At 41.3% G+C, this 16,225-nt stretch overlaps 1 protein-coding gene across 1 annotated transcript in view; it reads left to right on the plus strand.

The window, feature by feature from the left end:
* LOC112571473 (atrial natriuretic peptide receptor 1-like) overlaps positions 1 to 16,225 on the plus strand; it is a 276,027-nt gene that overhangs the window by 115,352 nt on the left and 144,450 nt on the right.

Raw genomic sequence — 16,225 nt, forward strand, 5'->3', positions numbered from 1 at the left:
TGGGTGTGCTAGAAACAAAAATATACATAGACGATTGGTAACGTGAGTGTGATGCTTTACTCACTAGTTTCCACGAATAAAGACGAGAGGATGCCTACATGTCCACGAGTGTACTAATTTGTGTCCCACAGGTGATCAACCTCCACCGTCCTTCACACTTTGTCTGATCATGGTCTCCTATTAATGATTTTGATACAAACCTCCACAAAATTATGTAGGTATGTGGTATAAAAACTTCATTATCTATTTGAACGTAATATATAAATATATAATAGAATTTTTAATTTACTTTGTATGCGATTAGGTTAATGACGAGTGAAAAAATGAATAATTTGTCCCTTGATTACTTTTTTTAGAGCTCGTATAAAAGGTATTCATGGAGTTAGAAAATCCTAGCTAACGAGAACAAGCTAGTCCATTTAACAATAAAATGTTAGGAAGGCACCAGTGTTTGGTAAGGGAGGTCAGTTATGAGCTGCACTCGAGTCCCATTGACGCGCAACTGCGGATGCTTTTTTGGCGGCAAGAGGTTAATGGACATTCGTGGAATGGGTGCAGGGCCAGAAGCTGCTGGCTACAGACAAGATTTGCCCGTTGAAAGCCTCTCCACGAGCACCAGACTAGCCAGGAAATCTGTGCAAACGCGCCGACATTCCGTATTTTCGAGGAGGAGAAAAAAAGAGCACGGCGTTGACTCTTTTTTTTTTATTTCCCCTCCTTCACTCTCTCTCTCCTAGATGTCGTGGGATTGAAATTTTTCTCTCGTCCACCTCCTAGCCCAGTCTCAACTATAGAGGAAAGCGTATCGTTGGTGCCGTGCACACCACCGTCCAAAGCGGAATCACGTGGGAGGGAAGTAAAGGAGGGTTAGAGGTCAAAGAGCACCGCAGGCGTGCAGGGGTGAATGCCAGCTCCTTTGGTGGAGATGCTAAGACAACCGCAAGTCACGTTGTAGTAAGAAAGTTTGTAAAAGATCATCAGGGCAAACATACATCGTTGACAGTTTTATCGCTTTCTCACGGACCTTCCTCCCTCACTTTAAACATTTTCATTGAATATTCTCCCTTTCCACCTCCTTCCTTTCTCATACATTCCTCAATTTACAAATACTCCAGCGTGGACGTTTCTTTAGAAAAAAAAAATCAACAAATATTGCCGGGAGAGTGACTCGGGAGAAATCTTAGCTGCGTGATGAAAAATAAACCCGCTGCACTTGGCGCACCCTCCCTTAGTGAAACTCATCAGTTAAATTCACTGTCGGTGTAGTAGGCCCGGGGAAAAATTTTGTTCATTTTTACGCATCAACGTCGTAAAACATTTAATGGCATATCTATCTATCACTGCTTTCATTTAATTGCATTAACACGCACTTCTCTCTCTCTCTATCACTGTCATCAATACTCTCTTCTGCTCTGTTTATTCCTCGTTTTACGGGGTGTGTGCGCGCGCAAGATATATATATTTACGCAATATTTATGCTCATTGTTTGCATTGTAAAAAATATTGTTGTTGTATTTATCTGGTATAATGATCACACTCTCACACACACACACACACAAACACAGCACGCACACACATTCACTGTCCTGCATACAGCAACAAGCACCCAGCATCCCTAGTTCGCGATTAACGAGCTACGAGTGTTGTTTACTCTCGCTGCTCAAGCATCCCTGTTACTGAGCTCGTCACGTGACCGGCAAGCGCGCATCCCGGGATTCTTCCCTGCTCCTCACGTGCTCCAAGGTGGAGCTCGCTGCGTGTTCTCGTGGATTCTCGCAGCGAGAAACCGAGAATCACCGACAAACACGGATCGAATGAATCGAAACGTACCACACGCCATTCTCCGTCTCTCCATCCCTCGTCTCTCACTCACTCCCTCCGTCTGCCTCGGCTATAGTTTATTTAGTATCATCTCTCATTTCTGCTGTGCCTGATGGGATTTGGGGGTTTGTCCCGGGTTTGTCTGTGGCTGATCAAAGGAATACATGAATATTTTACGGATATCGCTGATGTACTCTTACAGCCTACATCACAGTGTGTACTAACACTGATCCCTGCCAGTAATTAATGAGAGAGGCTCTGGGAGACATTTATTTCTCATTGTTTCTCCCCTCTGTCTCTCATTTGTTATTTCACATCAATGTCATCAGCCATTGTATTGCCGTGTAAATTATTCTGTGTTTGATGTACATGTGTCGACAGCTGCATGTCCCGTAGTTACATTTATTCACAAGTGCGTTTTCCAATTAAGAAGCGGTTACTAATGAATAATTTATAGAGATAAGTACGTAGGGAAGAGAGGCAGACAAATTAAAAAAAAAAATACAGTCCTGATATATTGAAGTTATTTTGTTTTTCTTTCCCAGTCACACCTGCAGCTACTCCGATCGCTGAAACCACTTACATGAAGTTTGTCATCATCCCTCCATCCTCCGTTTCTCTAGGTTATGCTGACACTAACGGTATTGACTAAAGTCTCCCTCCTCCTCTCTGTCTCTCCCTCTCATCCAGTCACGCACGCACGTGAAGAGAAGAGGAGAACACGAACACTCATGAACAGACGGACAGACGATGCAGATGAATTATAATGAAATGAACAGTCAGCAACTTCCGACACTTGACTCCGACTCCCCCTCCGAGTGAAATTACCCGCAGCATCACCGTGAACCAACGGTCAGGGCCTGCGTGTCGCCGCGGAAGTGACGAAAGCCTCACATCTCCCACGCGGAGTGAAGCGCCTGGCGATACGCGAGGGAAAAGAGTGCGTTTGCCCGGAGCTGGTGGTGACGACAGTCACATCCCCGGAGAGAGGAGAGAGAGAGAAGAATTGTGAAATCCTGTCCTGTCAGCGAAGGCTGCAGTCTCAATGGGTCCTCCCCCTCAAACTCCATCTCCCCCCAGCCTCCAGCTCATTGATGTGAGATTTACGCGGGGGTTACTACCCTAACTGTGCCACTTTGATCGTGCTAGTGTTTTCGATCTCTCAATTGTTGCGAAAGGTGTGTTTTGTGGGCTTGAATGATACATCACTTGGGTGATGTGAGATGGGAAGGACAGAAGGGCTTAGCGTGGAACTGTGTAAACGTGAGCAGACACGCTCTCAAACACAAGCAGATTAACGAACGAATAACAAAAAGTAGAATGGCAAAAAAAAAAAAAAAATAAAAGAAAGAAATAAAACAATGTTGACAACACAATGTTTACACAGAAAATTGAACAAACTTGAAGACAAACAAAAGTTGACACAATATTGTAATTTATATGGACATCAACTTTCTTTGAAAATAACTCATTAAGCTGAGAGTATGTTAAAAATTCAACCTGATCCCAAATGCTGATGTCATCGGTCTTCCAACGAACAGCTGAAATAAACATGTGATGTGTTTCTGGTCTTAGAAGAACTCTGCTGCTTTCTTCCTTCTTTCCTCTGTCTTATTAACTGGTGTATGTCTGTCTCTCTCTCTCCGTCGCGCGCACGAAGTATTTTTAACCATTGCTTAAAATCAGAATATATCTCAGAATCGTTGCACTTCATATTGATGTTATCCTCACATGATTTTTTTTTTACTCATTGGTTAAAGACAGGATGCCACCTGTTGTGGAAGGTGTGGTCGTGAGGTCAGATATAACTTGGGAGAAGCCTGTGTTGGCGGTTTGAGAGACATCTATTGCACGGTTAGAAGCCTGTTTTGGAATCGTTGCTATGGCAACTACAGCTTCAGTTTCCGCTCGGCATTTACAAGCCAATGACATTCTACAAATACCCAGTAGCGGTGACACTGCACAGAGAAGGGGACAAGTCTTGCAAGAATGAATGTCGTCGCCAGCTCTCGTAAAATGATAAGAAAGTTGTTATCGATGAAAGAGTATCTATTACTGTTATTAATCTTCACATTTGTCTTGCTGCCTTCTCGCTGGGAGACTGCACCTCTGTCTTGTCTTGTCTGCTGTAGAGAAAAAAAACCTAGATGATGGTGGAATAGTCATGTTTGAGATCGCTAATCGCATTTTCTAAACATCAGCTTGTTTGTCTGTTTGTCCATTCCCTATATCTCCTTCCCATCATCTCTGTCTTATTTTCTTTCATCTCCTTGTCGTCTTCGTTTTTCTCTTTTCGTCTCTCCGTCTTTCTGTCTCGCTTCTTCTCAGTTTCTTGCTCCGGGTATTTATTTCTCTTTCTTGTTCTATTCTCGGTTTTGTTGACATCGACTTCAGTTACAATTACCGAACGAAATTAATATTTTTCTGAGACCAGTTTTCTGTCAGCCATTCAGGCACCGTGGTCACGATGATTTAAAGATTTGTTTTTTTTTCTTTACGAGACATAATTTGTGTTATTGCTTACTTCAAGTCTACAAGCAGCTGTGTCCAAACATTATTCCCTTTATCAAATGGCTGTAAAAGATCCTTTCTGAAAGTCAGTTGGCAAGAAACATGAACGCATTGCCTTGCCGACAACGGTCTTGATGCAAAGAGTTTGGAGTGGAAGCAACAAGATAACTCTGTGGTGTCACAAGAAGTTTGTGTATTCGATTATTAATGGGAGCGAATGACACAGACCATGCACATCACTTTCCATTCTATCACACCTTAGCCAAGGAAAGTGATCCCGCTGCCTTGTAGACAATTGTGATAAAGGGTAGCAAAGAAAATCCCTATAGAAAAATTGTGATGCTAACACGGTGTGTCGGCGGCTGAAGGCTTTCCGTGATGAAAATAACAGCCTGGACCCAGTGTCCGCTTGTTCGCGACCAGACCGACCCATCGGCAGTGGTTCATTTGGAGAGGAAGATGGGCAGCTCACGTGTATGAATCCAGAACGACCATTGATATTCGTCTCAAAAAAAAGAAAAAAAAAATATCATGCCAGATCGGTCGAAGGTTCAGTAACGATAGCGTACTTACGGGGATATTTCAGGTTGGATACATCGAATGCACTGCTATATATAGATAAATGTATACTTGGTAATTGGAAATCCATGGTCGTCCAAGACATCTACCATCAATGGGCAGGAACAACGGGTAAATTGGCCTTGACACAGCTAATACCTTACACCTCCACAAGAAAACCGACGACTGCAGCTGAACATTCGCCAGATGGATTGGTCCAAAACCACATAGAATTCACCTTTGCTGCCTAGACTCATATCAAGTATCAGCAAAGCCAAGACAATGACATATTCAGGAGTGGACAAGAGTAGAATTATGGTCGTTGGCAACGGCAAAACAATGATCTTCATGAACGAAGGTAAACAGCTGTAAGTACTTTGGAACCACCATCTCCAAAGACAGAAGCTCCACGACAAAAATCTGCAACAGGATCGCGACAGCAACAGATCAATGGCTGGAAAAAAGGATAGGGACTGACGCACCCATAACATCAGGTTTACTACGAAATGCAATCTTTACAAGTCCTTTGTAGTGCCAATACCGAGAGGAGAAACAAGAAATTCGAAAACAAGTGTCTGAGAAGGCTGTTGTGGACATCACATAGAGAACATGTAGCCAATGACTTTGTACAAAGAATGGTAGCCACGTTCGTAGCCCCGACATCAGAAACTTTTATTTACAACAGTCAAGCGGAAGATAGTGTGGTTTACCATTTGACCCGTCGCAAAATTATCCTTTAAGATACATTAGAGAGGGATCAAAGTCGTGGTGGCCACAGAAAGAACTGTCATGTCAAACGTGAAGGAGTGAGTTGGTCGTATGATTCTTACTGTCGTTGTGACATACACTCTACGCTGCACAACCAGAAGGCCTATCGCGAGATTCAAACTATATATAGTTTTTTTTTCTCAATAAGTTAGACGACAAAAAAAAAAAACAAAACAAAAACGCAGACACATAAAAGCAATTCTAGAAGAAACGGCAATGTCTGAGGACGCGACTATTTGTTTACTGTAATAGTAGTATTACTATGAAAAAGCGCTTTTTTTGCGTCTGGATGCAAAGCTCAAAGTGCCATGAAAAAACGAACAAAAGACAATGCAAAAAAAAAAAAAAACTAAAGAGCGACACAGCAAAAACAAAAACACCATTATATAGATTAAAACCACTTTTCTTACTGGGAGGACACTGCCTGAAAACTATTTGGTCAGACCTGGACCAGTCAAGTGAAAGCTTTTATGATTTTGTTGGTTTTCTCTTGCTTTCTTTGGTTTGGTTTGTTCAATCCAGTTCTAACCCTCAAAGTTTTCTCATGCGTACACAAGGCACCTCTTCCCAACAACAACAACAACAAACAAACAAAAAACAGGCAAAAGACGGATTGTAATACAGGTTGTTTATCAGAAAACCAGTGGCTTGATCATCTCATCCCATAGAAAAGAGGTGAATGTAGTTTTGTGATGGAGGGGGCAATCACAAGATGCTGGCTACCGCGGTCTGTATGGTTCACTGGCCCAAACATTCTTCAATCCATTGATGCCCAATCCATTGCAGGCAATGACACGTGCGCAGTAATCTTGTCGCACGCGTGCAGAGGTCAGACGGGTGCAGGTCAGCTGGTCCGTTCATTTTGTGAACACATCCTTCTTTGTCATTCTCTCTCTCTCTGACTCTGCTGTGTCTGATCTCTCACTCAAATTTCACAACCGAACACCCTTAATGTTATAGCAATAACAATGACCAACTTTATTAACCCCAGTGGGCGGTTATACTCAGGAAGTGTTCTCAGATACAGAAATAAATTAAACAATAATAATAGCTTTCTCTTCTATGATTTGGTGACCAATAGACCGATGAAGTATATTTTGTAAAATATAGCTATTTACTATTCTAAAAATGGGCGAATGTGTGTGATTGAGTGTAAAGTAGAAGGATCCAGTAATGTTTCTGCCTCTCCTTCTTTATTCGAGTAGTAAATTGTCAAGCTTCCATGTAATCAAACACAAAGTTATTTGAATTTGCGATGGACAAAAGTAGTAGACACCATATACACTTTTATTTGAACAAGTATACTTGTAGATGAATCAAGTGGTACAAAGCGATTGCAATCATCATTGGCATCGTTCTCATTATCATCCTTATCACTTGTCCATCCATCTATCAGTCATCATTTGCCGTTAAACTTCCTTTCTTACCAAATGAATGATGAAAACAGTTATCTAGATGTTCCTTTCTCTTTCATTCTATGTGCCTGTGTACCTAACCATTATTATCACTGTTCGAGAGAAATAAGACTTCTTGATTATTCTTGTATTTCTACTGTAAACTTGACATCAAATATATCATCACACCATCAATAAATTATATCAATCTCGCGAATGGTTAAAGAGAGACATTTTTTTTTTCAAGTGCAAAGAGTTCCTGAAAGTAAAAAGGAATTTTCAGAGAAGGGTTTCCTTTCTTTTTTTAAAGAGTTTGCTCGGTCATGAAGGTGTTCAAAGGGATTGCGGTGAGCCTTGAGGCGCCGAATTAATGCAATGCCCGCTTCGTCCTCCAGATGAAAAGGAGCTTACTCCTCAAAAACCAACGATAGGGCCCAGGCTATTCTTAGTCCCAATCACAAAAAAGAGGGCTAGGTTCAATAAGTACACATTCTTTTACAGAGAAAAAAATGTCATTACATTCGTTAACTATTTTTAAATTTGAGACAAAAATAAATTGACATGCAAGGACTCAAACATCTTCATTTGCCAAAATGACTCAAGTAGTGGTAGACTATAGTTAGAGGAACTGTACATGTTGTAAATAAGCTAAGAATTATTTGAGACTGATCTTACTTGGACAAATATAGACAACTTTAATAATATATCCATCATGTCAAATCTTTACCATATAAGGAGAAAGGCCTCCATATTTGTCGGGTGTATAACTTCGTTTACTGTATCCTGGATGCTCGCTCTATTTGCGAAGTAGTGAGTGGAGCCTGAATGTATTCTTGTTGCCAAATCTTTTATACTCTACAGATACTACTTACTCTTTTCACTTGTAATTTTAATCATAATTCATGTCTGTGTTTGATATAAAAGCCTTTATCCTGCTGACAAATGTTTACAAAGGCGAGGCGTGAAGAGAAAAAAATCCTCTGATTGAAGAAATATTCTTCTATGTTTTCAAACCATCCTCGTGTGTAACTGAGATTATTTTTTCAACACCTTGCTCTTGCTGTACTTGCAGTTAAAAAGGAAAAAAATTACGGAAAGTTCATTTTAAATCAATTCTAAATCCCTTGCTCGCTGTAGATAACAATTTCCTTATTAGAATGATGTTCTTTTACGTGTTCTTTCCATTATTACTCCGGGGAAAAATCGGATCCAGGCGGAAATGAGACTAGTTTCCAACTTTCATTTGCGCATCTGATAACTTTCATACCTCATAAAAATCTTGAGTTTAGAGAATTGCTTGCCAGAGGATGTTGTAAATTACCTTTCACAGCAAGTATGTCAAAAGACGACTGATGTTCGACAAGCTCCCCTTGGCGAGTGAGATCAGCATTCTTTACCTGGCCTCATCTCGGGCTGTAATTACCTGACATCTTTAATATGGACCAGGTCGTAATTGGTAAGCTCTTTTCCTTTTACCTTTGTCAGCCTCGTGGGATTCCTGAGATCAAAGGCTTGCGACATGCCGCGAGATTAGAAGCACAGTAACAAGCTTTCCTTCTGGTGAACTTCTTTGTCCACTGTGCTAAGGAGCTGTTCCTCCCCGCCTCTCCTCCACCAACACACTCACAACGACTCTCTTCCTCCTTCCCTCGCTCACCTCCTCCCTCCCAAAGCACCGACTGTTAATACTGAAGGGGGGGACTTGCAAGACGGAGGCGTGGACACTCCTTGCCAGGCACAACAGTCCAGACACAAAAGGACGGGACTTACCGAGGAGTAAGTTGATTTGCCAGACCCTGACTTCTGGCAAGCCACCATCGATTGTGTTAGTGGATTAGACCAGGAAGAAAAGGAATGGGGAAGAAAAGATTAGGAGCGAAGAATTTAGCGGAAAGAAGACAGACTTTGTGAAAACCTAAGCAAACTTTTAAAAAAAATACCATTTTGTTTTCAGACGAACGTAAATAAGTCAACGTTAATAATAATATTATTATTTTTAATAATAATAATAAATTCTATTGATTTATTCAACGACATTTTAAATTAACGTTAATTTTACAGAGATTTAATAATTTAAATTGAAAGATAATATAAGAGAAATTAATTTAAGCACTGGGAGTAACAAACATATTCTCTTTTTTTTAGCAAACGCTTTGGCTTGTTTCAAGAGGGAAATTATAAATGAAATAATATCAGAACTTTACAGAAGTGTGACATTTTTTGCTAACATTTATTTAAGTTTCCGACAATGTACCCATTTCATTTCTGTTTTTAATTAAGTTCTTTAGACAGATATCTAGAGATTTGTTTCATGGTTGACAGTAGGAGTAAGAGAATCAGAATAGAAAACGAGACCAGACTAACAACTCTTAGAAACTGACTAATATTGTTTGAAACTATGTCATTAATAAAATTAATAATTAGTAGTCAAAATCAAAATATCTCCACTGCTATCCGCAATATCAGCAACATAAAATGAAAACAACGAATAAAAGCAGTGCCGCTAATTTGCTGTTGCTGTCTCGCTTTTAGAGAGAATTAATTTATATCCTCTCTCTACAATTCGCAAGACTTCTTCGAAAACGATGTAATTTACTTTGAAAATGCCGGGGGCAGGTATCGGGGGAGCAGGACGAGGTTCTAGTCTGCCCTTGAGAGTGATGAGGCAGGGTTTGGGTGCAGCTATGTCATCTCCCCATCATCTCTCTTTTCAAAACGAGTAACCCTTCGTTTTAGACCAGCATGTGTTCTCGTTTGGACTCTAGTTCCCTCAGGCAGCTGAAGGAGTGGTGAAATTTTCTCCAGTTCCTCTCACGTACTTATGTCTGGCTTCTCCGTTTTCACTTAAATGTCAAGTTCTTACCACTCATCCCAAAGCGCGGTCATCATAATATCTTTTGGCGAAGGAAAACAACTTTCAAGATGACAGGCTTCCTGTTAAGTAGAAAGAACAAAAATAATGATAAAAATTATTTAGAAAGGGGTAGATTGATAAAGAAGTAGACTCAACAAAAATACCAACGAAGAAGGATATGACAACAAACATAGAAAAGTTTACTCTTCTTTAAAATTTTGCATGTATGGAAATATGGGTGACTATTATACCATTCAATGTTTGTGTACAGAAAATACAATTTTTTACTTCTTCTACACACATTTTCTTTTTACTCACACTTTTTTTTTATTCCATACACTTTCTGTCCTTACAGGCACTTATGCACACTTTCTCTTCGTAAATACATCTCCTCATATTGGACAATTGTCTTTCGTTGACAGAATTCAGTTCTCTGCATCCCACGGAGCTTAGTGCAATGGCATCCACCACTATCAGTAACAGTAAAAGAAGAAAAGAAGAAACAAGTGTAACACGCTCTCTTATCGTTCATTTAACCAAAAAGTCAGTAAAGTTAGGTGGCGAGGAAGGCTGGGAGCATCCTTTGGACATTTTTCTTTTAAGTGCCACTCCCCGATGATTTTAACCTCAGCGAGAGCGTGTCAGCTTGCTGTCTGCTCTCCTAATACAGTTAGTTGTGGTATCTGCTCCACCAGGTCAAAGGTCACTGTAGGATTGTCAGTCTCTTCTGACTCCGCAGCCAAGACTGGCTGGCCTTTGCATCGTTCGTTAGTTAGCAGCTCGTAATATATACATTTTATTTTCTTGGTTTGTATTTTTGGTTTTGTTTTGTTGCTTGTTCGTTTGTTTCCTGCCTGGCAATTAATAATTGGTTATATATCTAAAAAAAATCATGTTTTTATTGCTTGTTGGCAGATTGTGTCAATGAAATTTATTTTTTGTTATTCTGAAGAGGGAACAAAAACAAGAGTTTGAGAGTGATTGACATTTAAGGATACTTAGTAATAATAGAATCACTTGAATATCTCTGTTCCTTAAAGCCAGCCACTCTACAAACCTCCTTGCACTTCAAAAACTGTTAGATGTCTCATTCACCAGTCCCTCCTCTACTCCCCGCTTTTACACACATATATGCATATAGTCTAATGAAAGACATAATTGTAGACAAACCCTATCCAGGAACAATTATTTACTGGGACAAGCTACTACAAGTTAAGAAAAATTATTAATGAAAATGTGGAAGAATTGCGTTGTATCCATCGAGAGGGAAGAGGGGCGCACACACACTCCCACACAAGATTAAACTGTTTCCATATCATCGTAAAACACTCATTCATAGTCTCGGAAGCTAAAACCTGCTCATCTCACTCGATATACCACTAAACTGTGTAACAACGAGAGTTTACTGGTGGCTTTCCCTGGCACTTCAGTAAACCACTCGATGGCGGTCTTAATGGTAATCCGACTGGCCATTTGTCTGTTATCTGAAAGCTCTCAACGTCATCTAGCGGCGAGTCTTACGACTGGAGTCTCGCGGTTGGGATTGACTAGAGGGCTTCCATGATGTAGAATCCAGACTGGCAGGCCACTAGTCACTCCACCAGCTCGTGCGAGGCTCGGATGAAAGTAGGTCGTCCTAACTTCCCGCCGATCATTGTTCGTCGTCGCCCAAGATCGATGAGAGTGGGCTCCCCTGATATTTCCCATCATGCACTTGGTGAGAGAAGCATTTTTTTCCCCTTTTGGTGTCCCAACCGTTTTCTTATCATTCCATCGTTCAGCTAGTAATTATTGCCAGCCTTTTGGTTCTTCTCCCAGAAGAGCTGGCTCTTTCCTGAAAGTCGACTCGAAGGAAAATGGCCTGGGCAGAAAATTTGTGGGAATGCAGAGGAACCGACAGAGAAAGCATGCGTGCGCCCTCGTCTGGACCAGATCTGTCTTGGCTGGTCATACACCCCTGTGCAAAGATCACAACATTTTGCACGCTTCTGCCAGCACACCAATGCCCCTCCTTTTCCTTTTTCTTTCGCATCTGTTTTCTGACTAGCATCTAGCAAAACACAAACTCAATAATTTTCTCCTTATTTTAAATATAAAAGATAACATCAACGCCATCTTGTACGGAAATTTTACAACAATCTTACATTTTGTTGAGCAAACAGTTCCCTACGGAATTGAAAGAAAATGACCAAGAAGAGATGGTGTCATCTCGAAGTCTCGTGATATTTGTTGATGGATCGAACCTGAAATCTGACACATGATGATTCAGTGCATGGAAACACAGGTCTTCGTCTTCTCCTGGAGTCACGCACATCCTTTTCCAGACTCCTGCCATTGCACTTACCAGAAGTTTACAGAGAGTTCACGTACTCCTCCCTCTGCTCTCACGCTTTCTATCCTTCGAGACATGAACTCCTTCACACAGAGTCACGCAGTCCCTGAGAGCCCAGTCCTTCCTTAAAGTAACGGATTTTAAGAGTGAAAGAGCTAGATTATTTACTGAAAAAAACTTCTACTCTTGTCTTCAGCAGCCTGTTGCTGTTTTCTCGCTTGCCAGGACTCAATCATCATCTGTCAGACTTTGAACTTTACTACTCGATTAAAAAAAAATTAATAGTTAGTTTGTCTCTTGATTTGTGTTTATTTATGTAACTGTATGAATTTGAAAAGGTCTATGATCATTACAAGTCTGCTCTGACCAAACTATACCTTCGTTCAGCGTGCCGATACATTAATGATTTGATATTCAGACATAAGAGGACGGGTCCTCTCAAAACAACATGACATTAGGATTGATGAAAAAAGGCTAAAATAATGCATGCAATCGGTTTCCTAGCTAGTAATTCGTCGATGGATGTAATAACACAGTTGTCTTTTAAGTAACAATACGATGCTCAACTTCAAAGGGATGCAAGCGGCACAGATTCTATTGTACTTGTTGAGTGTCGGAATACATGGCATCTCCAGATGATCGATGAAGTGACGTATCGCTGGTGAAGGAAAATGTTTTCTAAATATTAACTAAAAAATGTATGACCTCCAGTGTCTCTGTTTATGGATGGAAAAAGTTCTTGCGATCTATTTTTTTTCTATAAATGAAAGAAAACTCCTGACATTCCGCATTGCAGACTTGTCTTCGTAGACGTTTCTATGGTGATAACAAAATATTTGTCTTTGCCCGTTTAAAGAAAAAAGTCTTTGCTTCTCTGACTTATAAATAAATGCGCGCTCACCTTTTCACTCGGAAAATAATCAACAACTATAAAAAATACATTACACAGAATGATATAACGAGAAAGTATTTATTGCCCAATGTTAATATTCATATTACAGAAGCCCTGCCAAACATAGATTTTTAATGTTGCATAGTAAATAAAGTAAGATATTTTTCTCTGGTGATGACAAATTTCTTGCGAATAGTTGCACACCACACAAACACAGAAGTAAACTAGAAAAAAACTTACAAAGAGACTTTTCATCTCGCCTGCTCAAATTTCTTACCATTTTAACCAGACATCTTTGATGGTCTGCTATGATACTAAAGAAACGATTCGAAGAGACACAATGTTGTATCCTCCATAAAGATTTATTTTGACGATGTTCGCAAAGTAACAGGAACACTATCCCTTCTTGCATCTAGAGAAAGTTGAGGTTCCTACCTCTGGCCAGTAGAATGGCTGATGTTTACGATCACGTAGTGTTTACGTGATGCTAGACGGGTGTGAAGGTCGCATCACCCGACCCCAAAAGCAGACGATGACATAAACGGCATGCAGTGTCCTCCCCCGCCCCCAATGATTGGCGGTGAGCTAATATTTGCCCTCGTTTTCAGCCGGGATCGCGACCAGCCCCAGTGTCCAGGGTTCATTTCCTGAGGCCACCTCTCGAGAGCGCCGCGCACCCCTCTGTGAGGAGCAGCAAAAGTCCTGCATGTGGACCCCGAGTCTCGGCTTCATGTGTGAAACACTTGTGTTTTTCTCACAATCCTTGAATTTTGAGAACTTTTTTTTATATTCGTGAATAGAACCTGTTACGTGGTGTCTCGGGATAGCGACAACCCTTCCTGCTGCCAGCCCCTTCCTCTTGGCTGCTTGTTACCACTCTTGTGGCGACATTCGTGTGGTGTTTATTCGCTTTCACACCATACCAGCTTCTTCTGTCTGTTTTTTTCTGAAAAAATAAAAAAAAGATAATAATCAAGCGGTCATGCGTCGAGAGATGACGCTCAGAAACATGATTGTCCGTCCATGTCTAAGGGTTGTTTAAAACTTGGGAGAAGTTCAGTACACACACAAACACACAAGCGCGTGATTTTTTATCATTTGACGGTTATGTTCTAGGTCCAGCTTTACCCCACAGACAAACATATGTTCAGTGGACAGACAAACATTTGAAGACTGACACAGAGACAGAAAGGACTTTGCGGAGCACGGAGGCAAGCGGGAAGACCAAGATTTAGTCACTAACAAATCATTTGTCACAAGAGGCCCTCGTTATCTTCAGAAGTCAAGCTACTAATAGCTTTGCCCTGCAGCCGATGCCCTGAATATCGAGGTTTTAGTAAATACTAGACTTGCTGGGAGTGGATTGTCATGTAGAGAGCGGAGTACAATAGGGGAAGAACTGGGACTTTGGGGTCCTCTCGTCGAGGGCTGACTGTCTGCTGATGAGCGAATGATGAAGTTGGATTACTTGAGGACAGACAGGCCTGGTCGTCTGTCAGCCACGAAATAAAAGAAAAATATTATAGTGCTGGCCTGCTTGCTGGAGGACCTGTCTGAATTTTGTCTGCCTGCCTGCCTTTTCTTTTGATGTGTTCGCTAATGTGTAAATTATTTCTTGTTTCAGTGTTTGTCTGTCAATCATCATCCGTGTGTGTGCGATAGTTCGTGTACAATTTACCACTCGTACTTATTTGTAAATCTCTCAACTTTATGAATATATTTACACAAATTCACAATTTTATGATATCCTGTTTGTTGTCAAATGTATTCAACACTTCTACTACTCTTCCCATCTTTCTCTCTTCACTGCTTCCTCGCACACCTGTCATTGACTTGCTCTCTCTCAACACCTTCGTCCACAGAAGCTCCCCACCGTCTCCTCCCGCCCTTACCCACTCTACCATTTCCTTCTTATCTCATTAAATGATACAAGTCGGTGAGCGGAAAATACGGTCATTGCGGTACTGAAGGCTTTCTCCCATGTTACCATTCCGGCGCCATCATGAGGAAGCCAGCGCACATAACGACCCCTGAGGGTGTCCTTCTCTATCTCTTATTATTTTAGCGTCAGCGATGGGAAAATTTATATGTCTGATGCGCCTTTTTAGACGAAAAGATTCTCGCATTTTCCCTGTCATTTTTCTGGGACTCGCTCTGAGCCTTAAAGTTTTCAGCAAAAGGGGTTCTGCAAGCTTTTTTCTTATACAGTAACTTATGTGAGGCTTGTGCGCTGGGGAATTTTATGTACATAAGATCGTGAATATGCTTGTGTGTGTGTGAGAGAGAGAGATAATGGAAGACGCTAAGTGCTGGTTGTAACCAATACAATAAACGTGTTAAATAATTATTTATTGCAACATATATCAGACCCAAAGCGAAGACAACAATCACGATGCTCCTCAAGCGACACGGATACCTATCGCTGTCCAAGTCTAGGGACGGCACGTGACTTCGTAAACAACTATTTATTCTCTCGACTACACTGTTCTTCAGCACAGAGTGGTACTCCCCGGGATGAACAATGCTCCGTACAGCGAACACTACCTCAGTGAGACATAACTCCGGGTCTTCGAATTTCGGGAGAATATATTCAGACTTGAAAACAAAGATTGCTCTTGCCGGTCTTGCCTCAGCTTCAACCTCTCACAGTTGGCCAATATCTGATCGTGGTCCTTGGTGTTTCTTGACCACAGGTGGCAGTCCTGACGGTTCGTTGTCATTGACTCGCGCCTTGTGTCAAGGTTCTCTAACCCAAGCGTTCTTCTGAGTCTTAGCCCTCCTGGCTTAAGTCTCGGTCTGGAAGAAAAGTCCCTTGGCGCTAGAGAACGCTTAAGACGTATCGACCAAGTGCTCCGACCGTACTGATGTCATGCTGAGAGATATCCTGCGATGTTCTCCTTCCCTTACTTTGTACATATGCAGAAAAGGGAGGCAATTGCACGACCACACGTACCCAGGGTCCTTCACCCCTTTGACCTGCCGCTCGACCTACAGGTGGAATGTGGACAGGTGAGGCTCTTTAGTGTCACGCTGCCAGTCAGGTGCGAAAACAACCTTAGGTATTCCAGTTAATTATACTAGATGGCGATGAGATT

Source organism: Pomacea canaliculata, linkage group LG9 (genome assembly GCF_003073045.1).
Source record: "Pomacea canaliculata isolate SZHN2017 linkage group LG9, ASM307304v1, whole genome shotgun sequence".
NCBI lineage: Eukaryota > Metazoa > Mollusca > Gastropoda > Architaenioglossa > Ampullariidae > Pomacea > Pomacea canaliculata.